Source organism: Athene cunicularia (genome assembly GCF_003259725.1).
Source record: "Athene cunicularia isolate RWA chromosome 2 unlocalized genomic scaffold, athCun1 chr2_part1, whole genome shotgun sequence".
Lineage (NCBI taxonomy): Eukaryota > Metazoa > Chordata > Aves > Strigiformes > Strigidae > Athene > Athene cunicularia.
Window position 1 is genome coordinate 48,256,015 of NW_020799095.1, and position 26,107 is coordinate 48,282,121.

General features: G+C 37.9%; 1 protein-coding gene across 4 annotated transcripts in view; it reads right to left on the minus strand.

The window, feature by feature from the left end:
• CTDSPL (CTD small phosphatase like) overlaps positions 1-26,107 on the minus strand; it is an 82,749-nt gene that overhangs the window by 44,848 nt on the left and 11,794 nt on the right. The window lies entirely within an intron of this gene.

The following is a 26,107-nucleotide window of genomic DNA, read 5'->3' on the forward strand; positions in this document are numbered from 1 at the left end:
GGTGCTGTAAGTGAGCAGTAATTGCATGTATGTCAGAGTGTTTAAGAAGGTTTTGCCAAATACTAGTAGCAGCTTACAGTCAAGCTGCAACAGTCGATCAGAACTGAATTTTGTACAGCAAAAAAGGCCTATTCACAAAAAATGGTATTGTTTTATTTCCATTTTATGTGCAGCACTAACACTTAAGTTTGTCTTCAACTGTAAAGTAACTAACATGAGTTAGTAACCAGAACATATGTTTATGTATCTCAATTCTTGAATTGCTCCCAGGTTGGCCTCTTAAATCCTGGAAGACATCTAATAGTAATTTGTTAAATACTTGCGAGGGAAGGCAAAGGAGAAACAAACAAATGGAAACATGAGCAGCACATGGGGTCAAAATGGCAGCATCGCAGAGTTTGTTAGTCATGGTTGATACCCTCTGGCATCGGAAGAGGATTAGAGTCAAAACGGCAATAAAGCAAATGTAAACAAGCATGTGTTTATAGAGAAAAAAATATGTACAGTATCCGATCTGCTCTGCTTTGGATGCTGCTTACATGTAAAAGGCAGAAAAGAACAACTTGCTGAATGGTGAGTAACTTAAACACAGGAAAAGCAGATAAAAGAGAGCAACACGCAGGAATCTGAAGCCATCACCCAACCAAAGCAGTTAATTAATTCAAAGCTGGTATAATAAAAAAAAAAAACCACAACCCAAACAACAGTCTTTGAACCAATGATGATTAAACAAAAAAGAGTGAAAAACAAGCTAAAGAAAAGCACTTTTGGCCAGTGTGTTTTCTTATTACACATGGTATGAATGTACAGAAAGACAGACACTCGCACGTGGCACAGACACGCAGCCACTGCAAATCCAGGCCACATTTTCCTTAACTTATGCCATGAAATCAGTATGAAGTTACTGAAGAGCTGTAAAAGCCCCCTTTTTTGTGTTCCACAGGCACTGTGCAGTGTGTAAAACACCAAGCTATCCACCAGCTGCACATGTTAACCAATCAATTAATTTTTCACATCAAATTGTGATCCAAACCTGAAGAATATTGCTGGGTATCACACCCATGATCAGCTCATTTACTTATCAAGTTTTTTCAGCTTAACAAACAGGTGTTTGGGTTTTTTTCCCTCCCCATGACAAAATCAGGATGAGTTTCTTTCCTGCTGCAAACAGGTTGAGTCGAATAGGTGTCAGTTTTGGTACTCTTTTTTTGACTTGAAAAGCATGAGACAAGTGGTTCACCAAACCCAGGTGTAGAAAAAATTTTTCTACTCTTTTTCCCCTCAAAAATACTACTACACCTCTAACCAAAGCTTTATCGAAACCTTGCTCATCTGAGGAGAGTAAGCTTAATTTACTTTTCCTAAGTACAGTTGTAAGGTGTTCCCACAGAGACACAGCAACATTCCCAACTGTGCTTTTTGCTGCAAATACTTCAGTAAGACATCAAATCTAATATATTTGTCTATTTTTGCAAGCTTTCTCATCTCTTTCCTAGGAACAGCTTGCAAAAATGCTGTTAAAGGCATCTCTTTATGCTCCCTTGCAAGAAAAAGTTCTGTTTCTCCATTTTGCCTTCTGAATTTTTCGTTCACTCCCTAGGGATATTTTGGAATAGACTACAATTCTCATTCCTGCCAGGGAAGTTGCTCATCCAAAGTCTGCTCCCCAAAAGATACATCCGTAATAGTAAAAATTAAACTAGGATGCCTTTTTTTTTTTTTGTTTGTTTTTTTTTTTGTAGCTCCTTTGATGCCTAATTCCAGTTACCTCTTATTTCTCCCATCCCACTGTTGCTTTGTGGATATTGACTGCAGTTCTCATAAAACATCCACTCTGCAAGAAATTACATATTTAAAATGACAATGTTTCTGGTAACATCTTTTACAGAATGAAAGCCATTTAAATCATGTAATTTCTGGAAAAGGCTCTGTCTTAATGGAGTAAGTAACATGCATGACTACTTATAAAATATTTACCTTCTTCCTTTGGAAGAAAAATATAAGTTCCATAACTTCAAAAATACACTGAGTTTAATATAGATGTAGTTATTTCGACCAAATACTGTTTTTTCATGTTCCTCCCTGCCCCTCACCAAATTTCTCTATATTACAAAACCCAGATATAAAGGAAGAAAGAATCCCACTCAGTAGGAAAATGAAACTGTCTTTAAATCACTGTATCATCTGTACTTCAGTCATTAATATAATATAGAAGTAACAGCTGTTTCTAACAACTAAAAGTGCTCTTGAAATCAAGTTACAGCCAGCATATAGTTAGTAGTATCACTTTAACAGGTTATTTAAATCCAGTGCTTCTGGTAACAAAATTGAAACATCAGGTTTTGATTATAAACTGAATTGTTGCATCTTTAGTTGCAGGGATTTCTCAAGGAGCAGTCTAGAAGACACTTGAGTGTATCTGCTGGAACAGAATCTGACTTAGAGGAATTGTTGCTAAAGTAATTTTTCCTCCAGCTTCAAGCTTCCATGGAGTAGCTTTTACCCAACCTTAGATTACCCTTCATATTTTTTTTTTTTTAATACTTGGTAGTATTTATGGATGGGTACTACAAGTGCATATTACAGAGAGAAACAAGTTTGCAATTTTATTTGCTTTTTTTTTTTCTTAGTTGCATCTATGCACACCAGTTAAGCTAGAAAGAATTCTGATGAATTTTTCAGTAAGACCTACACATATTTGTAACTATATTAAATCTAAAGTAATTACAACGTCAACCGCTGTGGGTTTTCAATTCAATTGAAGTGTCACCTGCAGAACAGCAGGTGCTGTTATCTCTGACAAAAATTTTAAGCTGTAGCTCATCTTTCTGTAACAAAACATCTATTGTTACACTCATAAGTAAAAAAAAAAAAAGCAAACAAAAGCATACTGCAAATTGTCGTTAATAACTTGTTAAAATACCTAGCATTGCCCTGATGAAGCATGAGCCCTCTTCTCCACAGCATTCAAACTCCTCTTCCCTGGGGTGTATTAAAAAAGGCCAGTAGGATACATCCTGTCATTTTTGAAAGACAGTGTAATGTACTCATATTAAGTTTAAAACATCTAAATGTCTATCTGAATCCTGATCAACGACAAAAAAAAACCCTGACTACAGAGGAAGGAAGAGCCAAAACCAATACACAACTGACATTATTTAAAAATGTTCAGGAGTCTGATACAAAGATTTTTATGTCTCCACTGGCTGGGTATGTATGTTGTACCAAAACACAAAGTTGAACTAAATATCAAAACCACCTTTAAGAAAACATTAAATTCACCTCATTCAGCAAGACCCTAATTTATATTAAAAAGTGTAATATTTCACATTAAAAATTAAAAAGCCTGAAATGGTAACTACCAACAGTCTATAAGGTAATTCAACAAATGCCAGCAACCACTGTAAGAGCAGGACTGCAGGGACTGCTTAATATTAAGTGTATTTTCAACTGATCCCAAGAAATAAATTGGAAAATATTCATTTCTAGCTCCTCTGACCTTATACTTTGGACTCAAGATTTTACCCTTCAGCGTTCCCAGACCATTACAAGCAGCACATGCTCACCTGGAAATATGATATTCAGAAAGCCAAAACTAGATTAAGAATGAAACAACAGATACAGGAAACTGCAAGCTTTATATGATAAAGTTACTACAGTTTTGACCAAAAAAACCTGCACCCAACTTCCAGAAATTCCTTTCTAGAACAAAGCCACAGTTTATTGCCTGTTTAGAGATTCAGATAATGAAAAAAAAAAATAAATAGTTTTTCTTATTCCATTAAGCTTAATGGGAGGGGCTTTTTAAAAAAGCATTTTGGTGACTTAAACAAGTACTTAAATGCCTCTACCAAGATGACAGTTCAGCTGCAGGTTGGGACAGCTGCAGACACGTTTAATTGCTTCTCCAAACACCCAGAACATCAAGTACTTTTGACCTATTTGAAATATCCTAAACTTTGTACTAAGAGGAATGCACACAATTTAATACCCAGGCTTTAACTTCTACCAAGCTGGTAACGCAGAAAGCTACCCACTTGCTATTTTACATACAAGTCATGAGAAAGCATGAATAACTGACTGCTGTATAATAACTGAAGATGTTAAATAACCAGTGTCTTGAGAACCATAAGTTTGGAGGAAAAAAATAAACTGTTTCCTTAATTCTACCAGAAAAAAAAACCACAACCAAAAACCAAAACAGTACAGTAACTTTTTGTTGTTTACTGGAACAAAAATGATTACATGTCATTATGTGGATACATTCTACAAAACACACTCCTGTTATCCCGAAACAAAAGGCCATAATTGATCTTATCAAAGGTAGAATAAAAGGTAAAAATAGCACCTGTGCCAATGAACAAAATTAAAACTCTTTCCTAGCTTACTTCTTCAGTATGTGCCTTTGTGCTAATTTTAAGAGATAACCAAGGCATGGTGCAACATAAATTACTCTGATTTTACAGCTCATCTAGGTCCCAGACTCTCTCAAGCTACATTCCTGCCCAAGCTGTTTATGCAGAACGTTTCCAGATCAGCTGGTCTCTGCCCAATCTGGCAAAAATAATAAAAAAAAAAGCTGTTTTCCTTCATCACTGATGCAGTGGCAAGGGTGAGCAGTTTATTTAGTACATAATAACACAATACTATACCCAACATTTTGCATTCTTTTTTTTCTTTCTTGGGATAAAAGAGCCAGACTTCCACCATTTACATCAAACAGATCTTACTGTCCTGTTGTTCTTGGCATTAAAAAAAGCCAGGTCTCACAGAGCACTTGCTCGTCATCTCTTAGGTAGGTATGATCCTTGTCTTTATTACCAGCACTTCTAACAGCAGAGGTCCCAATTAAGCTGAAGGGAGAGAAGCAGCTGATGATCTCATGCAGGAGCCCAAACCAGATGACTGATCCAGTATATTTATTACACTTAGCCTGGACGGAAAGTCTTAGGCATATAGACCCATCAGTGTTAAATCCTATTAAGTCTATACCTACAAATATACTCAAGCACTTAGAAGGCCATCTTTAGGATTTGTCCCTTCTCCTTCTCCAAAAATAATAAGCTCTAACCTTAGAGAGTCCCAGCCAGCACCAACACTCAGCATCACTCCTCTTCAGCTACTTCACGCTCTCTGCATGGCTCCAACTGACTCGGGCTTTGCCAGTTTGCAGTTAAGATGCCTGCACTGGCTCTTCAAGCAGGTGTTCACACAACAAACCCCACTGTGATGTAGGTCTTAACTCAAATGGAGAGAGAAGTGGAGAGCAACAATTTCTAACTGAAAACTCTACGGGTGCCTCTGGGATACCTGGCTGTGTGCAGCAAACTTGCACTGAGGAAAGCGTTGCCTGAGATAGTCACACCTGCCACAGCTGTGTGCACTGTTTATCCTAATAGCTTTAAAAATCCCTTTTGGCCCTAATAATAAGTATTATGTTCTGTACTGTAACAGAGCATAAGTGATTTTAAAAGCTTTCTTCTGACTACTAGCTGAGTGCTATCAGTTTGGGCAGAGCCTCTCCCTCCCATTGAGTTCCCGCTGTGCAGCCCCAGCATATTCAATGAATTACTAAAATCTAAACAGACTGCTGCATTTGAATTAATCTCCTAAAGCTATACAGAACTAAAGCAGAAAAGCACTGTATGTGACTGCATGCCTGCTGCAAAACAAGATAAATATCTGGCATCTCTCCCACTCCTATATAACCAAAACAGGAAGGACAAATAGCTGCATATTGGCTTCATTACTGCCTTTCTTAGATGACCATATTTCTTCTTGGGGACACAGGAAAACATGACAAGAGAAATGCATGACCAAACATGATTTTCCCAGAACAAAACTTAACAAAGATCAACTGCACAAATCTGGAGCTAATTCTTGCAGTATTATGGAGTCATTCTCCTTTCTGCTGAAGTAATACTCCAGTAATATGTGCACAAGAAAGAAGGCATGAGTCCCCTCCCACAGCCCCAACACAAGCAGGGGATTCCAGCCCTACAAAACAAACAAAGCAAGGTCCCGTGTGCTTAAGACACACACTGCCAAAAATCTCCTGCCAAGACTCAAACAACCGGTGGTGGGAAGTTTTTGGGTGGTAATGGGTCTCCATACTGAACAAAACTATTATTATTTTTTTGTTTTAATTACATCATTATAGCTCCAAAGTAGTTTCTGTGGATATTGTCCTTAACCTCCTGGTAGCAAAGGCATCAGCCCAGCTGACTGCAGGCAGTGTTCACAAAGCCAAGCTGATAACCACTTCTAGGGTGTAATTCATCTGATTTGTCTACACTGGAAACCACCCTAAAAATGCCTTCCTTCCCCCTCCACTGAGAGCTGTTGCTGAATAGCTCAGCTGTTTATATCGCAAGCACTCACAGTTAGGGGAAAGATCACCATCCCCCACAACACTGATTTAGTCTTTCCTGTAAGTCACTGGAATTGGCCAAGACCAGAAACAGTCCATCAAGCTTGCTTATCTTAAAAATGCTGCAAAATAACCCCTTCATTTAATCTTTCTGCTCCTCTACATGTAACAATACAACTATCACCTATCCACTCCAAACTATTAATGTGCATATCCAAAACACAAAATGTTGTTCATAAGAAAAACAAAACACAGGACTAGGTCTTAACATGAGGTTCTTCAACAATGCTGAATCAGGAACAACCTCCTGCACCCACCAAGTGCACCCCAGCTTTCCGTATTCCTGGCGACTCCAGCAAGTTCTCCATGATGCACTGCAAGAAAAATGTCACGGTACAGAAAAATCTGATGACAGAACATTTCATGGAAGATTATTTGCCCAAAGTATTATATGTACTAATGCAAGGATCACAACACAAATCACAAGAACGTCCACAAACAGGGCAAAGCTTCTGGATAAGCTTATACAGCAGTTTTTTCTCCGTTCTTCCTCTCTCCTTTTGCCAAGAGGTGAAAGTGGAAAGTTTTTTCATAGAAAGGATGCCTTGGTCACTGAGTTACACAGCACTTAAGTAAGCACATTATCCACAAAACTTGGGTTTTTTTTCTCATTTGAGAAAATTCAATTATTTGAAGATCTTATGTTTCATCAGCTAGCTCACATTCATAGGTGAGTCCATACACTGAAGAGTCTGCTTCATCCCCTTCTTTAATGAAAGATGAACACAGTTTCCAAATACCTTCAACAAGCCGCATGTTAGAACATGCTTCACCACCATCCCATTACAACAAAGGTAATTACAACACTCATGTAATGTTTGTGCCTGCTTTCTGGCCACAGATTTTAAGTTTCCCACCACTATCTTTAGTCTTCTGTTCAATCCCAAAGATAGGTGTATCTTCATGAATAACATAAAAAAAGTTGCAAGTTCTACAAATCTGTGACATTTCTCCTGCTCTTCTGCTTATGGTACAAACATCTGTATCAGTTGGGGGTTTTTATGTCACTGGAAATTTTACTGCAAACATTAAGGAATGTGGCTGGAAGTGACTATGTAAAAAAAAGACCTAGAAATGTGTCATTTCTCTTGCAACCACAAGTTTTGGATATTCCTATTAAAACGAAAAACAATACAAAAATCGAAGTAATGACAGAAGATACTAACTAATCCAAGTGACAACTGGGGACAGAGAATTGAAGTTTCCTTAAAACTTTGGATCAAATGACAAAAGACAATACTCTATTGTACTTCTTAATAGGATACATGTACTGCAAAGCAAAGAGAAAAGGGTCAACCCCACCAATTAAGACAACCAGTTGAAGTCTAAAGAGAACTAGAATTACTTTCTGCTCCACACCAAATTTCCATTGTTTTTGACAAGTGGCTTCGTATGTTTTGTGCCATGGTTCCTTGTCTACATAACAACTTTTTAAACCCAGGATAAAAAACACCTACAGAACATTTCCTGCTTCATTTTTATTCTTAGGTAAGGCACACACACAGCCTTTCACTAGGAGCTTGGGGCTGAATGTATACTAAAAATTGAGAGGTGATCATATAACTTAATAGTAAGGTCTAGAGGAGTACTTAGCTTTTAACATCCTAACTTTATTCCCTTATCACAGGTAGCATAAATTCCTGCAGTGATATTATGTACTGTTTTATCCAATGTCTAGAAATGAGATTAACCATATCTAGGAAATACTGCTAGATGAGGTCCTTAATATTTAAGTAATAATTTAAGTTATGCGTTCCACAAAATATGATTGTGGTGTTTGGATACTACTAATTACCAATATTTTTCCTATAAATAAATAAATTATTGCATAAGATTTTAGTAAGGCAATGGAAAAATGTATCTCAAGAGCTCTTATCTAAACATGCAACTCAGTATTTTTTTCCTTTAATCATTTCAGGCAACTAAACCAAGCATGATCTAGGAATGAGAAAGTACAATGAAAAATACAAATGAAAAAGGTCACTAACAATGATGTCACTTGGTTTATGCTTCTTGTTTATAGTGATAGCACAGCAGAGAATAGTTACAAACATTAAGTTCGCATCAGGTTTAAAATATTCCATATTGAAAGAATTTCTTGTATTACATAATGCAAAATATCTTTAAATATTTCTCCAAATTCCATTTATTCCATAGATAGAAAAGTTCACACACATTTTGCTTGCCTTAATAAACAAAGAGTGTATACATATATGCATGAATACATTGTATGCATATACACACATCTGTAAAAACTAGCTTGAAAGTGATACAAGTAACAAAAATGTAGCCCAGCCCTGTATTCAAACCAGAGGTAATAATTCTTAGACATGGTTTAAAGCAACTTCAGTAAACAGTCACTCTGTCATTCTAGAAAGCATATTCTGACTAAAAATTACCCTGACTTTTTTTTAGGAATTGAATTCCACTAATATTGTATGAATTATTCAATGATAGTATCAGCTCATTTTCAACAAAATTCTGGTTTCTCTTCCCTGAGGAAATTCCAATACTACTTGCATGCACCACTCAGTATTAGCAAGAGTTAGTCCTTTACATTTTTTTTTTTTTTTCTGTGCAGATAATGTATTCTTCCAGTTCATTTCTGCTGAGGGAAGAAAAAGGCTTTTAGCTTTGCTTTCCTCATGAATAATGCATTAAAAATTTAATATTAGAGAACAAATCTTCTTTTTAAGCCTCCAGAAACAGTATTATATTTGCCCTATTACTTTGAAAAGATTTATGTACACATTTAAATAAGGGTAAACCATAAGCTCCTGTTTTCCATAATTAAGCTGTAACAAAATACTTCATCATTTATCAGATCAATTTTAAAACAATACGTATAGCTTTGTAACTGCCACCAAAAAAGATAATCACTCACCGTATCCACAATAAGGAGTATAATACATTTTGGTCCATAACTCAGTGTTATAATCTGAAGTGGATCAGATTTTTCCAGCCATTCATAAAAAACATTTTGTTTACATGAAGGAGACAAGAGAATCCCGATTTCAAGTAGGCATCTACAGTCCACATTACTAATAGCATACGCAAATAAAACCAAATCCCACAAGCAAAACCATTTACAGCAGCAAAAAATATGTGAGAGAGCAGAGGAAGCAAAGCAACTGCCTGTTAAAAGGATGAAAACTTCTAGGAAGAAAAGAGTCATTCTAAGAACGGCAGCCGCATCAATCTCATGCTACTTGGTTAAACCTTGACTCTACAGGGTGATGGCTCTGCTACTGCCTCAGGCTTCTTATTCCTTCTTAGGCTTGTATAAAAATAAACAAACTGTGGAATATGAACCCAGATGTTTCAGAAATCAGAAAGCAAGAGTCCAATTAGACTGCTACCATAGAAGTATTTTTAAGTGTTTGTGTCTGGCAAGACTGACTTAGAAGGCAGTATTGCTGAGGTCAATTCCCTGGAGCCTTCAAGTATCTTTTCCAGGAAGCCACCAGCAAGTTGACGGCACTTAGGGAACTGGACAAGGTGTCCTCTGAGAAAGGAGCACATGTACTACAGTCTGAAGAATAAAGGACAAATGTAACAAACTTTCTTGTCTTTATTTCTATGCATTGCCTCTACTGGAAGGATGAGTAGAATGGGGGAGGGATATCAAGAACAAGAGAGTCATTTTTATTACGGTGACCGGAAGAAACTTGTTATGGATGCAACTGTATGGCTTCAACTACAGGACAAAGTCAACTTTCATCCCAAATAACCTTAAAGATATCTTTTAATTTCTCTTCTTTAAAGTACCATGTTCCACACTAGCTGGGATACTCTGATCATTATCACGGCAAGAGGGGGGGAAACTGAACGATCATTTACCTAATTTACTACAAAAGCTTTTAAAATTAAGTATTTCACTCTGGGTTAGATTTTCAGATGGTTCTTCACATTCCCTGTAAAAAGACAAATCTAAAGGTGAAAGATATGGGAAAAGGAGACTCTCTAGTATCTGGTCTGCAGAGAACTAGCTTGTAAACACTGGTTATCAGTTCCCAGATCAGAGATTGTGGAAGCGAGCTGTAAACCCTGTCAAAAAACACATTTCTAACTAAGCTTTCAAAGGGAAGCGAGGTCCCAGCAAAGTTTTGGAAACAGCACTCCTGAGTCGCTTGGCTTTGCGGTGTTCAAGAGACTGCCTCCTACAAACCTGTCATTCAACTAAAGAGCACTGAATTCCTTGTTATTTTTTTCCAAGAACTTCTATTTTCCTACTTCTCAACATTTGCTTTAAATAATAAAATTCATATGAGGAGCTCTTCTACTCAACCCTCTCAGAAATAAAACCTATTGCTTTCTGAACTGTTAAAACCATGAGTAACTGCCAATCTGCTGAGCTGCCCTCATCTAGCCCGTGTTCAGCACAGAGAAAGGGCAGCTTTGCACAGACAGTGACTGCCCCAAATGTCAGTCGTGTCCCACAGCAGGAAGTCCACCCAGCAGCAGCTGGCACACAGTGCAGCAAACTGCACATTCTATGTTTGTCCATTACCCTTTTTCCTTTTGGCTGGTGTTTCGGGTTCGTGAGCTCCTCTCCCCTTATACAGGAAGCTGGGGCCTCAAGCTTAATCCTGCACATTCAGTTCTCTTCTCTTCCAGCTACCACTACAAAAATATTCTCCCAGAAAAAAAAAAAAAAAAAAAAAAAAAAAAAGCGCAGCACCAAAAGCTCTTGTAGTCAAATCTTTGCTAAACTTCTCCACAGTGAGATTATTTCTCCCTATTTCTGGGAGAAAACTGAAGGAAAGAAAGATTAACAAATTCCTGCAGCTGAACAAACACACTAAATGTTATTCATTAAGACAGAAAGCAGATAATCCATACCTAAAAATACAAACAAACCTTGCGACACCACTACAACCAGATAGCCATGAATATCCTAATATCCTTATTCACATTTTGACATTACATTTCAGCCACTTTATGTAAGCATAAAGTCACTGTATGTCATGTAAGTCATGAGTCACTTTATACACTTAAGTACTTTCACTGGCTTTTGTGTGGGGCTGGGGAAGTGGCAGCAATAGCAGATTTGTGGGACATGGGTAGGAAGATGAGGAAGATGTGGTTGCAAGCAGAAGAGCTTAGTTACAGCAGCCTGGGAACCCAATGCAGCAGACTGAGTGGGTAAAGGGAGGAAGAAGGTGTCTACAACTCTTCATTTATCTTCTTTTAGTCTGAAAGTGGTTGAGTTTCTCTGCACTAAGGCTGTCGATCCCCTCTACTGCTTTGTCTCCCTGCTCCACACCAGTCTTGGGACTCTACCATCAGCTCCTTCCTTCATCAAAACAGCTTGTTTCCTTCTCAGTCTAAGAGGGTGAATCTCCTTTTCCTCTCTCTTGGCCATTACAACATTGCCAGGACCACTCCATTATGTTCCAGAGGGAAAAAAACCCAACCAAACAAGCATCAATTTTCTGTATCTGGAAACATAGAGCTTTGTAATGTTATTTGTGCATGTGTGTCCCAGCAGTTTCCTCGGTTCCTTCTTCCTGAACCTCATGGCCTAAAATAGAGTAAAAAATCCTTCCTGTCATCCTTTCCAATTATTTTGTCACGTCCTCAATTACTGACTCTAGGTAAAACTACTATACTATACATAAAGATACCTGCAATTCGCTTAATTATATACATGGCACTTAAGGGTAGGAGTGCCTGGTTCCCAGGCTTACCATTCCTTCAGTCACTAAGATCAGCAGCTAACTTCACTACAGTTTTTACTGGATTTACTCTAAATAATTTGGTATCATTTAAGATGCAGACAGCACAGCAGCAAATTACTGTTAAGACACTGACTGTTATATCAAGAGTCTCATCAAAAGGAGCTGATGTATCTTCTAATGCCGGTGGTCTGCTGAATGCCAGCCACTCATCAGAAATACCACAAGATGTGTGAAGGACATCACAAAACAAGGACGTACAGAGCACTGTCCCTACCATCAGTCCCTCGAGGTATTCTGCAAAAAGTATTTGATATGGCTAAGAGAAAAGGTTTCTTCTCAAAAGGGAGGGAAGGAAGGCTACTGCTTTAAGTGACAGCTGATTTTTCTTCTAGGTTGTTTGACCTGTACTTCCAGTGGTATGAACGAACCTAATACTTTATGAATGCTTATCCTTTATTTCACGTTCAACTACAAAGATCCCATAGCCATTTATGTAATGTTTAATAATGTAATAGCAAGAAGAGGTGGGAGGGCAGGAAAAGAAGTGACTATGCATGGATTAACTACATGCAGAATTAACCACACCAAACACACCTTTTCTGCATCAAAAAATGTATGCCAATACCACCACTACTGTAATTTCCGTTGCAAACTAACTATTGAAATGTTGCAGTCACATCAGTCACAGAAACTATGGACAGATGTAGAAATAAATGAAAATCAAGATTCTCCCCAGGATAAAAAAAGTTCTCAGTTTGTCCAGCCTTTCACTGCAGGTCAGCTTTTCTAGCCTGATTCCCTTCTCCCTGCTCCTTGGAAAGCTCTGAAATCGAAATCCAGTGCTCAAAACTTTACACAGCAGTTCAGAAGTCTTTCCAAAACAGGGTGCAGCAGGACAACTTCACTGTTCTCACAAATCAGCTGTCATGTTGGAATGCGTAAACAAGTGGGGTTTTTTTTTTTTTTACTGCTGTGTGTCAAATCTGACTACTACAAATATCTCAGGATTTTCTGCAGACTAGCAACACAACTAGTTCTCCTTTCTTAGTTTCTGCAGTGCAATATTCCACGAAATCTTGAAATAGTCTGATCAAGTAATATGAAAAACACAGGATATACATTTAGCTCATCCAGTCCCTTTCTATTTTTAGTAGAAACACCCAGCATGTCTTTTAATTTCAGTACCTGCAGATTCAATATATTCTCCATTGCGTCATCCAGGTCATTAATGGTTGTCCAGTGCCAGACCTACAACAGACCGCTGCACAGTCCCACCTGCCATATCCCTTCAAGGCCCTAAGTTATTGATACATTATGCAAAGATTTCTGCACCCATTTTATACCAGTTTATATGCAGACCACATTTTTCTAGTTTAGAGCCTCAAAAGCTTCACTTCAGCTCATGGTAATCTACTAGTTTTTCCTTTCCTTGTTACCAAGTTACAGAAATAGATTCGCTTCCTTTGACATGGTTTAGTTTTGCTAAGAAAAATCTGCTGGATATTATCGGTTTCCTTGGTTTCTTGCAATATTTCTTATGCTTCCATGTTTCTTTCTGAAAATTGAAGTTAGAAATTATGAATAAGGCGGCTTAAGTATTATGTTCATTCTTCTGGTTTTTTAGAAGCTTATTTACACTCCCCAAGGTGTCAAAGGTAACAGCTCACAGCTCTGAAGTTGTATAGTTTCACACAAGCCACTAAGCATCCAGTGATTTAATTTGCCATCTGCTCTCAATTAAAGTCTTAGCCAAAGACTGGTACAAACTTCCCTTCCCCCATTTTAATAAAATATTTAGTGTCAGAAGTTGGTAACTTCCTCTTCCTGCTGAGCAGCAGACCAAATCCTTTGTCTTCCTTTCATTATTACAATACTCGCTGATTCTTTGTATTCTCCACAGCCACTGCTAGGTGTATGTTTTGGCAAGCACAAGTCACAGAACATAAAAAAATTAATTTAGAAAAATTAAAACAAAAAAAAAAAATCAGAGAAGTAAAAATACTCACTTATACTTATCCCACCTCAAATCATCCCTAACAGAAACTAGGTCAGACTTTCTGAAGGCTTCCTTCCTTCCTTCTTGTGCTGGAGAAACTTAACAAGTTAGTGAGTTACTATATTTTCTATCCTTCATTTGAACTGGGACAGTCTGTGCTTGTCTCTATAATAAAAAATTCTGTTAAACTGCCACCTCATCTTAAGTCCACTTTTGCTTTCAGGTTTGCATCTATAAAAACACTGTGAGTTATGACTCCCACTTCTTGGGAGTTTACCAAGGTTTGCCATCTTGTAGTGCACTGATTTTAATGTTCTTTTGCTCTCTTTCTCCACTTGAATGCCACCATTTCAGAGTCACCCTTTCTACGCCACCTTCCACTTCTGTGGTCTTGGTGCTTCCTTACCTACGATTCAGTCATGTCTCTCTCAGCTTCCCTTCCTACATCACAGGCTGTTTGAACCCTAGGAGGATGTGCTGGATAATGTGTCCTGCTGTACTCCTTCACCAAGTGTCTAGTTGCAACAATCACTTCACCACCATCATCTGCGGTTTGAATCACTCTTATACAGTAGTATATAGGGCACATGCTAATTGTAAGATGCTATCAGGTGCTTGAACGAAAGCAGAGTAAGGATACAAAGATGTCCAAGAAAAACTACCTACCAAAATGTAACTGTACTGACATCATCAGTAGTGTTCACTTTTACAACCTAACATGCTAAGAAGAGACATGTTTTCATTAGACTTAGCCACTATAGAAGCTTTCTGGTGCTACCACTGTATAGTAAGCTTTATTATTTCTAACATTTTGTCTCAGTCTCTCTTTTTTGATAATTCCATAAATTAAGTTCAAATATTTAATCACTGTGTCACAAAGACCCATCACAAGGCTGATGGGTGCTTCACCACTTAGTGCTCCTGAAGCCGACACTCTCCTGTCACACAGCTACTGAGCAAGGACAGCGCCGAAGGTACATTGTTGTGAGGTACCACAGTAGACTGCAGAAGTCTTCAAATAGCAAGTGCAAACATTATTTATGTGCTCTATATCACTGTCACTACTCCTGTTCATACAAAGCACATCTTTGTCCATCCTACAAAACATGCAGTGTGAACGCTCTTCCTGCATGAAGACAACTTCCAGCATCTCCAAAGTTCACGTTTGGCTTAAAGGGATGTCATCTGTCACAGGTGAAGGCCTGTGCCCAAACTGAAATTCTCTCCTGTGACAGCCCCTGCATTTTCCTGCCCTTTGCAGATCCCCTTCTTTCACAACTGCAGCTTTTACCATGTCTGCTGCAATATGTGCACCACAAATGATCCTTTTACACAAATGCAAAACTCATCTCAGATCTTTCTATAACATAATTGCTCTAACAAATCATCATGTCTAGATGAAATATTAGTTATTCTGAGAGAGATGCACATTAATCCTTAAGGGATTAATCTTACTTTTTTACCAAGACAATTTTAGGTTGTATTTTCAGAATCTAAGAAGTCCCAGAGAGGCAGTAACACACAAAAGTCATCTGTAATTCTGCTCAAATCCCCATATAAGCAACTCTCAACAGGGTATGTTTCCCCTTCTGATTAAATGAGAACATGACCACAGTCTTTTCTGCCTGAATGGCAAAGCTGCCCAGCTCCCTTTAAGAAAGCTGTCACCAAGACCAATGTTTCCACTTCGTGTCTAACCACACTGAAATAAAAGTATTTTTGTTTGGTGGGGGTTTTTTTAGTAGTTTTATTGTTTGTTTGTTTTAAGCTTTTTTCTAAATTATTTCTGAACTCAAATGCCTGTGAGGGGGAAAGAAAAAAAAAAAAAAAAAAAAAAAAAAAAAAAAAAAAGGTTGTGCAATTTTGTACTGTTTCCTAATTCATCTTTCAAGACAGTGTGTAGTGTTGGTATCCAAAAGAAAGGTCCACAAGCTCAGCAGCCAAACACCTATGCATTTCCATAAAGCTTTTCTTACAGGTAGAATATAAAGTGACCAACTGTATACATCCCAAATGTTCAGTGCAACAGGAAGCTTTAACATTAAAAAAACCCCAACAAAACTGCAGAACTCAAGGAGTCCCAATAAAAAAGGAAACAGAACTGATATTCAATACCAGTGATGCTTTCAGCTCAGATGGACACCAATAGGTTCCCATCATGTTTCAAGCAACAACCATCGTCTTTACACAACAGAGTGAACAGAAGAGATCCCCAAACTCACAGCAATCTCTTGTAACAACAGAAGTTTATACCACCATGCTCAATCTAGACTATCATTTGACACACAGGCATGCTTAAATCTATTCAGTCATTCTGCATAAACATGCATGCCAAGCAGATGAAGAGAATCACATTTGTAGTGATGAATGAAATGACTACAGGCACATTTGCAATGTTTCATGTCAATGGTGACATGCTCATTTATCAGGTTTTCAACATGTACAACCACCTTTCCATCATGAGATGTCGTCTTATAGGCTCCAGTAAAAGCAACCACAACAATTAACAATCTGTTTGGCATATTTGTCTCTACAGGTAGCTCATGAAATCAAAAAGACAGTGGGAAGAAAAGGATGAATCGTAAGGAAGTCAAGTGTGTTCAAAGAAGGGCAAGGAAGCTGGTGCAGGGTCTGGAGCACAGGTCATACGGGGAGCGGCTGAGGGAACTGCGGGTGTTTAGTCTGGAGAAGAGGAGGCTGAGGGGAGACCTCATCACCCTCTAAAGCTACCTGAAAGGAGGTTGCAGAGAGCTGGGGATGAGTCTCTTTAACCAAGTAATAAGCGATAAAGTTGCGCCAGGGAAGGTTTAGACTGGATATTAGGAAGCATTTCTTTCCAGAAGGGGTTGTTAGGCGTTGGAATGGGCTGCCCAGGGAGGTGGTGGAGTCCCCATCCCTGGAGGTGTTTAAGAGTCGGGTTGACATAGCACTGAGGGATATGGTGTAGTTGGGAACTGTCAGTGTTTGGTTAATGGTCAGACTGGATGATCTTCAAGGTCTTTCCCAACCCAGACAATTCTGTGATTCTGTGAAAACCAGTGTCATTTATGAAGACAACAATAAGAGGTCAGCCTTGATATATTTCCAAGAAGTGACCCAATGATCCCTTCTTTTAAGGAATATGGCTATAATCTTGGTTTAAGAAGAAGTAGGAGCACATTAAGAACACAGGTTTTTTTATGGACAGCCATGTAAGAAATAAGTATTAACCCCACTCCAAACATAGCATTTGTTTTAGGAAATGAAAAGCCAAGCGATTATCAGTAGCAGACCAGGATGTACAACTACCAGGACCGCAACCCAAGTCTCTGTGCCAAGAGAGACCCCATGTTTCAAGAACTCTTGAAGCAACTTCTCTGAAATACTTCAGAGTACAGGATTTCCAAATGCTTTTATGATAAACTTTATGTGGAGCACTGCTAGTAGATAACCTAGTGTCTTACATTTTTTAGGTACTAGTTAAGATAGTAATTGAAGAGAATAAGCCAGAGGAGAGACAACCACCTTCTATTCTACACAGAATCATGTTTTCAAGGCAAAGCCCTATGAAGCATTGGAAAAAAAAAAAAAGACATACCCAAAACACACAACCTTTCTTCCACATAACAGAACCCCTGTTTAAACTTATGTCCAGCAAGGAAGCCAAATGCACACGAGGAAAGAGAGAAGTTGGAGCTGCAGCAGCTTGTCATATCGCATTGGAAAAATTTTACATTTTAAAAAAAATCCATTTTCCCTTAAGTGAAGCGCTTAGCACCAATGATAAAACATACATTGATTAGCTGCTATTTTTGCTTCCACGAGGTTATCACTGACAGCAGTTTTGCTGAAAAGAACCCCACAACACACCCTGAAAATAGTAGCAGAGCTAGAGTACAAAATGATTTTCAGTAACATGTCAAAAATACGCTGTCAGAGATTAACTTCTTGCCTCCAAAAGCAAAGATACTCTTTTAACTATTAATCTACCAAACTGCAGTTATTAAAGAGACTTCTAGTTATCCATAGCAGAGATATACAACACAATTTATTATAAAAGCACACCAAATATGGCGGGTAAATCAGAGAATACTTACCCTCAAATTACACAAAAACTAGCTACATGGATTATTCTAATACTAACACTCAGTATTTTGCAATATTTGGCAAAGATGGAAAAATAATCCACCTCCGTGAACATGAGTTTTACTGTAAATGTTTCAGTTTTGGCCTTGCTATCCCTTAACAAAGAATGCCAAGTAATTGGCTAATCCCCTTTCAGATATTTTTTTAATTTGTTTTGGTTTGGGTTTTTTTCCTTACCTTGAATAAACTGCAAAACTATGCCCTGCCTTCCCCTGCCATTTCACTGCACGAGAATAAAGACTGTATCTTATTACACAGCTTAATGATATGATAATCTTAAAGTAAAACACAGGAGTGAAACACTAATAATGTCACCAAAACAAACAATCAGAAATGGTGCTATTGAGCGTAATATAGCTGTATGCCCAAATAGTGTGAGAAATCAAAGCAGTAATTAACACAAATTGTTTTATTTGACAGAATGAACAGAATATAAACAACCTGCTATCACGACACAGTGTAAAGAGTTGGCTTGTTATGGGTTTAGTTGGTATTATGGCAATAAAACAAAGATGACTGCAAAAGGTATAGCTGAAGCTAAAGAAAGGACATGTCAGAATTATTGGGAGATACAAAAGGAATTTTATGTACTTTTTTCTTCAAAGACAAGATTCAAGGGATTTTTTTAAATGAGGTACAGATTTTCTATAGGAATATCTACCCCATAATTTTTTTGAATCTTCAGTATTGAAAATTAATGTTCATGGTATTCTGATGAAATGATAAAATAATAATTTTTAAAAGTATATACATTCTTCCTGAGGCTGTGTGAACTGCAGGTTGTATGGAGCATTAAACAATTTCACCTTTGCAGATTCTGTGCCAAAGTAAGAAGTTAGAAGAAAAAGTAGTACCTAAATTCCTGTTATCCTACATGTGCTGGGGAAGTTAAGCAGCAAAGAGATTATCCTATCCACAAGTTGGGGGGAGGGGGGGTTGTTTGTTTTTTGGTTTGGTTTTGGTTTATTTAAATAAAAAAAAAAAAAAAAAAAAAAAAAAAGAAAGAAATCCAAAGAACCCCCAGCACTAATACCAGCAAAAAAATCCCTACTTAGTCTTAACAGTTGTTTGTTGTAACCTCAGAACAGCATTTTGCAAGGGGTAAATTGTCCCTGTTGCAATCTTTAACTCCTGCTCTTCCTGCACCTTTGTGCAGATCTGTCAGCAGTTTGTCTTGCCAGGTGAGGAAAATCAGGGAAGCACAGTATTGTAAAGAGAGGACTTAGGTCAGCTGCAAATACTAGTCACAGTTTAGTGGAGTAAAGATTATATTTTCAAGGATACAAACTCCAGCCTGACATTCACGTCTCTTTTGTGACCTGCAGAATTTACTGGCAACATAAGATGTAACTAGCACAGAAAATAAGAACAGGCAGAATGAAATAAATGTTGAAAAAACATCCCAAACCACCAAGGTCGTCTATGCTGCTGTTCTCTCAAAACCCAACCTTCTTTACATTAAGTCCACACCTGTATCACCTTACAGTATAATCTCAAATTCTGTTTTAAATCACTCTACATTTGGGAAAAAAAACAACTAACAGAAAAAATGTAAAAAGTTGTCAAATGGCAATTTATTTTAAAGTAACCCATTATTTAAGCTTCTTGTTCAGGAACAATGGATCATCATGTCATTTCTGAAGGGAGACATAACTACCTGGTACCATTAATGTCCTCAGTCTAATTTTCAGTAGAGCAGTGATACTAGTGCACAAAGTTTCCTCACATTCATACTATAGTATATAAGAGCCATTATCATAACTACTACTCACTGAGAGAATATAGCCTCAGATTCTGTGTGTTTTATTGAAAACATATCAAACTGCCATGCAAAATTGCTGCAAGATATTATGAACTGTGAGGTTTTAAAGCAGAGAAAAGTTGAATTTCAGAGGCAAAGGATCCCATTTTAATTTTAAATGCAGACAAACTGAAGTTGATTTCAAGACTGAGTATGGATATACACTAATAACAGCATCAGGAGTGAGACAACTACATAGTTAGGAACACATCTGTCAATGAGTGAAAAAACACATAACAATAACAACATCAACAACATCTCACTGTTTCCCTTCCCATCTTCAAAAAGGTGAGACGATACCACTATTACCTTCACAGAAATACATATTCAGAAAAAACAGTTTGTCTACAGCCATAGCTAAGCATCTCTAGGTAATCTGTAGGGTGTCCTCAAAGTGGATAAAAAAAAGCCACAAAAGGGTTTGAGTGTCATCCCCCCTACCTTTTTCCCTTCTTCATTTTTAGAGTTTTGTTTGCTTTGAAGAAAGCACATGCTGTTGCTCTGTTTGAAATAGGAACCAATGCAACAGCATCTCTTGAGCTTACCTGTTTCTCATTTTCCAGAGAGACCATGCTTTCTAACTGTTTTGGCTTTTACTGTAATGAAGATATAAGCACTATAACACTGTGAAAGTGTGCCTTCCATTTCCTTACTTTTACGCTGTAACTATCACCCTCACACACAACAGTACCTACCTTAACATGTTCAAGATGTAAAGCCACAATTACATGATCTGCCAAAACTGTCAGAACTCTTTGCCACAGACCACCCATTCCCATCTTCTCTCTTGTGAGAAAATCCACCCAATTAAAAGGGGCATGTAGGGGGCAAGGGGATGTTAACTACAGGTCAGACATACAACCCTGTCCAACACATGGACATAAAAGCACTAGTGTTTGCAAACCTGATTCTGCCTTTGTCTTCACCCTTATCCAAATAATTTATCTGGATATGTCATTGGGCAATTAAACAAAGTTAATGGATTAATAGCATGTATTTACTGAAGCACTTAATAACTTGGGTACAGTGTCTCAAGAACCGGCGTGTCAAATCCTCAACAAGAGTAATGGAAAAGAGGAGCATCCCTTTCAAAAGTACTCAGCTTCCGTTTTCTTAACTGACTTAACAATTTTGCAGGTCTTTTGACAGATAGTATTACTTTGTTGAAAAAGGGATTTTGTTTAGAAAATTTTAAAAGCTGTGTAGGGACAGTAGGATGAGTACTTTCAACATGTGATTATGCTAAACCAAAAAATGGCTTAGATGAGTATATCAGACCATGACAAAAATCACATTATTTCATAAAGTGAGGAACCTGTAGCTACAGTATCTTCCTATCTTCATGAAAAAATACAGTCAAGGTAGTTGAGAGAACAGAATGGAAATTATTACAAACTTAATGGAAGAGAAAGCTCTTGGCAGATGAATTATACTTAAGTGAACAGAGAACTGCTTGAGGGAGAGGGAAACACTGCACAAGTAAGCTTTTTATTATTCCTTTGTACATCTAGATTAACAGTTTAAGCAGATACAGCCACCTAGGGGGAGGTTACAGAGAAGATGAAGTGAGACTCTTGGAGGTACACACAGGAATAGTAGAAGAGGCAACAGATCCAAGTTGCAGCAGAATAAATTCCTCCTAAATATTACGAATTACAGTGGTCAAACATTAGTAAAAGGTCCCAGACCGGCTGCAAAATCTCCATCCTTGCTGATATTCAAAACATGACTGGACAACTCTGACTGTCCTCAGCCCTGATTTGAGCTGTCCCTTCCAATATGAGTTACCGTAGAGTGCTGTGAACCTGGAGACCAACTATCACAATAACAAACTCTGTTACCTGAAGCTGAATAATAGGTATCTACATATAGTTTGTGCTCCTGTACACACATCTACCTCTCAGTTATTTAAAGAATTATACACAAGTATTTATGATGGCTGAAATGCCACTCATAGGTTAAAAAAAAAACTTCTTAAAAAAAAATAAATCCTTTTCTAACAATAGCCTGCCTGTCTTGTATGAATAATACAGTTTTTCTTTTAAATTCTTTTATGTAGTAGAAAATTAAAGCTTAGTATTTTTATATTGAAAAACTATATTGCCAAATAAGAAAACCTAAAAATGGCTTGTGTGATATCTGAAAGGTAATTTTTTTTAAGCTGACATTTACATCACACTGAGTTCTTTAAAAGCTTTCATCCATCTTTCCTCCAGTTTTATGTTAGCTACCTTATTCTCCTTCTTCTCAGTCTTCTGTTTATCCTAGAAATATCAGTCTATCTTCTTTCTCCAGATCCTTACTATTCAGGCATCCTCATTCCCTTAAATTACTTTCTGGGACATTAATAGTAGAGGTAGAGCAAGCAATGCTCTATAGCCTGCCAGGGGAAATAAAAATTCCATCTTGCTAATCACTCATCACAGAAAAAGGGTGAAAAGTGTTAGCATCTGACTAATTGCTAAATGCCTTGTAAATATTTACTAAATTATGAACTTTCATCATGAATCTGTTTCAAGCTCCAGCAGTGAGCTAAATTTTATCCTTAGTATCACAGACCAGCACCATTAAAGTCGTACCATTGAGCATACAGCTGAGCTTACAAAATTATTTAATCCAGTCTTAAAGTAGAATTTCAGAAGTTTAAAAGGTGGCTGTAAACTCACACTCCCCCCAACCTAAAACATATAGCAAGTACCTGCATTAAAACGCCTCCCCTTGAACTAGAGCTTAAGCTCACACAAAGTCCTGTACAGGTGCCAAGCCACGCATACCTACAGGATGAGACAAGATATTACAGCTTTAAGTTCACAAAAGGAGGAAGATGGGTACTAGGAAGATGGAAGACCTGCAAGCAGAGTACTGGCCAGACTCCCCCCATTCCAGGCATGGCCAAGCAGCTCTGCAAAGGCTTCTCTATCGCTATCGTCTTTTCCTCCACTTATGAAAGCAACCTCAAGCCATGACCCAAATCACTGAAAGTGTAAATCAAGTGAAATTTATAAAAAAATATAAACAGTCTTAGTTCTAAAGAGATGTGAAAATTCAATTTTGCTGTGAGTGCAGTATATTTATGCTTCCTAAATATAAATGTTAAAAGAGAAGTATATAAATTCTTTTAATGGGATGCAGACTTCGGATCTCTTTTTTTTCTCCCCTAGCAGGACTATCAAGAAGTATACTAGATGAATCCAGAAAGAATCCACTCAAAATATTCATGTACGTGTGATGTCTCCCCTTCCTTCCACAACAGCATCCCATTTCCTTCTATAGCCAATGTTAGCAATCATCCCAGATTAATCCCCTTCCCTTTCCATAACTGAGTATTGATTTTTCTTCAATGCTGGAAACTTCAGAAGAGCAGGGAACTAAAAGTTTCTTACAAAGACTTTTCATAAACAATTTTGCAAGGGACCATGATCTTACAAGTATACTTATTTAATTCAGAAACAGACAATTAAAACAGGTTTTGTGGAAATGCTGAAGAGTAAGCATATAAAAGTGTTGGTACTCACTCAGGAAGCCAGCTGACAAAATCCATCAGGGAAGGAATTAGAAGAGGTGATATTTTATTAAATTCAGTTGCAGCTTTTTGCAATGGGAGATTTGTTAACATCCTATAGAAACTGTGAAAACCGTCAGAAAGGCCCCTGGAATAATGCAACCTTTCCATAACCCTCTATATTGTTCTCCTGCCTGCGTAACAGACACAAGAAGTTTCTCTACAGTGGCAAAACAACAAGCCCCTGCTGATGCTGAGATCAGGTTTGCCTCTATGAGTAAAGCGATATGACTTCAGTGTGACATGAAACTTCCACAAATCACAATTTAAATATTCTGCCTGAAGTTTGTCAGGGAGCAAACTATGCAATTCCTGTCTGCAACAGGGAAAGTTTTAAAATCTCTTCCATTTTTACTGAATTACTGATTAAATTCATCCAGGTATTTTGGCTTTGGGAGCTGCAGCATAGATGGACTTCCAGCATGCTGAAGCATCACGTTACCTAACCCTGCTCAGAACAGAGGGTTTCAAAATCTGAAAGCCTGTTTTAACAACCACCCCCAACACTGCTAAACTTAGAGAAGCAGAACACCACCAACAACCACTGAAATTTTTTTGCCAAGTTCTTCCCTCTTCTTCTGCTCCTCCTCTGTGGAGAAGCTAAAGATAAACGGTGGGACTCTGCAAGTCCGTATCCCTGGTTACATTTCAGTGCAGCCAAACACCAGTGCAGCAAGTAGAGCGTGTGAAGCTGATGACAAAATTGTCAAATTAGGATTTTGAACGCCATTCAACCTATCTTTGCACACAACCAAGCACAGAGGTCAGTGAAAAACTGTGCATGCTTCCTTTACTGTTAATGGAGTCTCCAGGACATGATTCATATCATCCTAAAGCAGACAACTACATGAGTGCAGTGAACTGCATCCTACAAGTGCCTGCCTTTCCTCCACCAATTATGAAAACAAACCCACTTTATTCACTGGCACACATAACAAAGCCACATGTTAAATTTTTATTGAGCATCAAAGATTGTTTTATCAATGAAACAGAAAAATATTCTAACACATTGAACAAAATGGGAGATGCCCTGACCTCTAACTTCATCAACCAAAGGAAGAAAAATTCTCCCGTTCCTGACCACCTGGTAAGGCACAGCAACGTTTCCATCTTTCAGACATGAAAGCATTCCCAACATTGCTAGCAACAGCTCAAGTACTTGACTGAAAATGTTCTACCAGATATTTAAGTATTGCATTATTTAGGACTCCTCCAAGCACAACAAATAACCATACTTAAAATACAAGTGACAGCAGAAAGCCTTGTTTCTAAGAAAATAACTGCCAATCTAACAGCATCAAAGATTAGCAGCACACCATCTCTTCCAGTCACGCATCCTCAGCTGAGGGAAAACAGAAAATGTGGCTCAGCTTTTGCTCAAAAAGGACCAAACCACTGAAATCAATATACAGGTGGCGGCTGTGAATAAACATGGCTAAACAACCCCAGGCAGCGGGGAGGGGAGTTAGTGATGGGCAGTGAATGCAGAGACCCTGGCACATCTCCTGGCACCTCCCAGCTCTACATGGGGCAAGAATAACTGTATGTGGTCCACCCAGTAATCAACAGAAGTGGCATATTTGGCCACTTTGACCAAAAGGCGGGTCATGGTTTAGAAGCACATTGGTATTATTTCCTGTGAGTGTTCCAAGGACTGCATTTAGCCTCTGGGAAGTGATATGAATAGATGTGATGTTTTCCAGAGGGAAGGGTCAGCTTTACTCAAACGCTGCTGAAGAAGCATCTCCAGGTTAAGCATTAGAGTCCTTTATTCAGTTTATATGTTTTAATTTTTTCTAGAACTAAAGAGTAACTTCTTCTAGTAAATACCTGATGCTCCCTTTCACTAGAACACAAATCAAGAATTTAGTATGTTCATAATCGACTCTTGCTCAATCCATTTTTACTATTATTTAACATCCAAGACAACTGTTTACAGAGAAGTTAACTCATGAAGACTTTGCAAAGAAAACACAAGAATCTATAGATGTTTTGCCACTTAGTAAACCTGAGATTTAAAAAAAGTGTTTCTGAATACTGGGTCCCAACAGTAGCTTTAACACATTAGGAAAATATTGTTTATTTTGTTACAGCACAAGACCATCAAACCTCATTGCTTTGTATGACGAAATAGAAAGCAAAACCAAAACTGTTTTCAAAGACATCTGCCTATTGGATTTGGTAGTCCAATCCACAACTGCAACATTTTATTAGCTATTTAACTGAAAATACAGGATAGAGATTCCCAGACAAACACAGTTGCTGTACACATATGGTCTTAATTAAAGCAAGAAAGCCTGTTTACTCCTGTAAAATACTTAACAGCCAGCTAGCTGAATATTGCTTAAACAGCTACTGAAAAGGTGAAACCTGTTAACAACCTGTTTTCCAGTCAGAATTATTATCCATTCAATGCTGTCATAATCATCCAAACCAGAAATCTTTACTGACCTGATCAGCAGAAGAGAAGATAAAGCCACTTGTGTTACTTGAAGGCTATCATACAAAGACC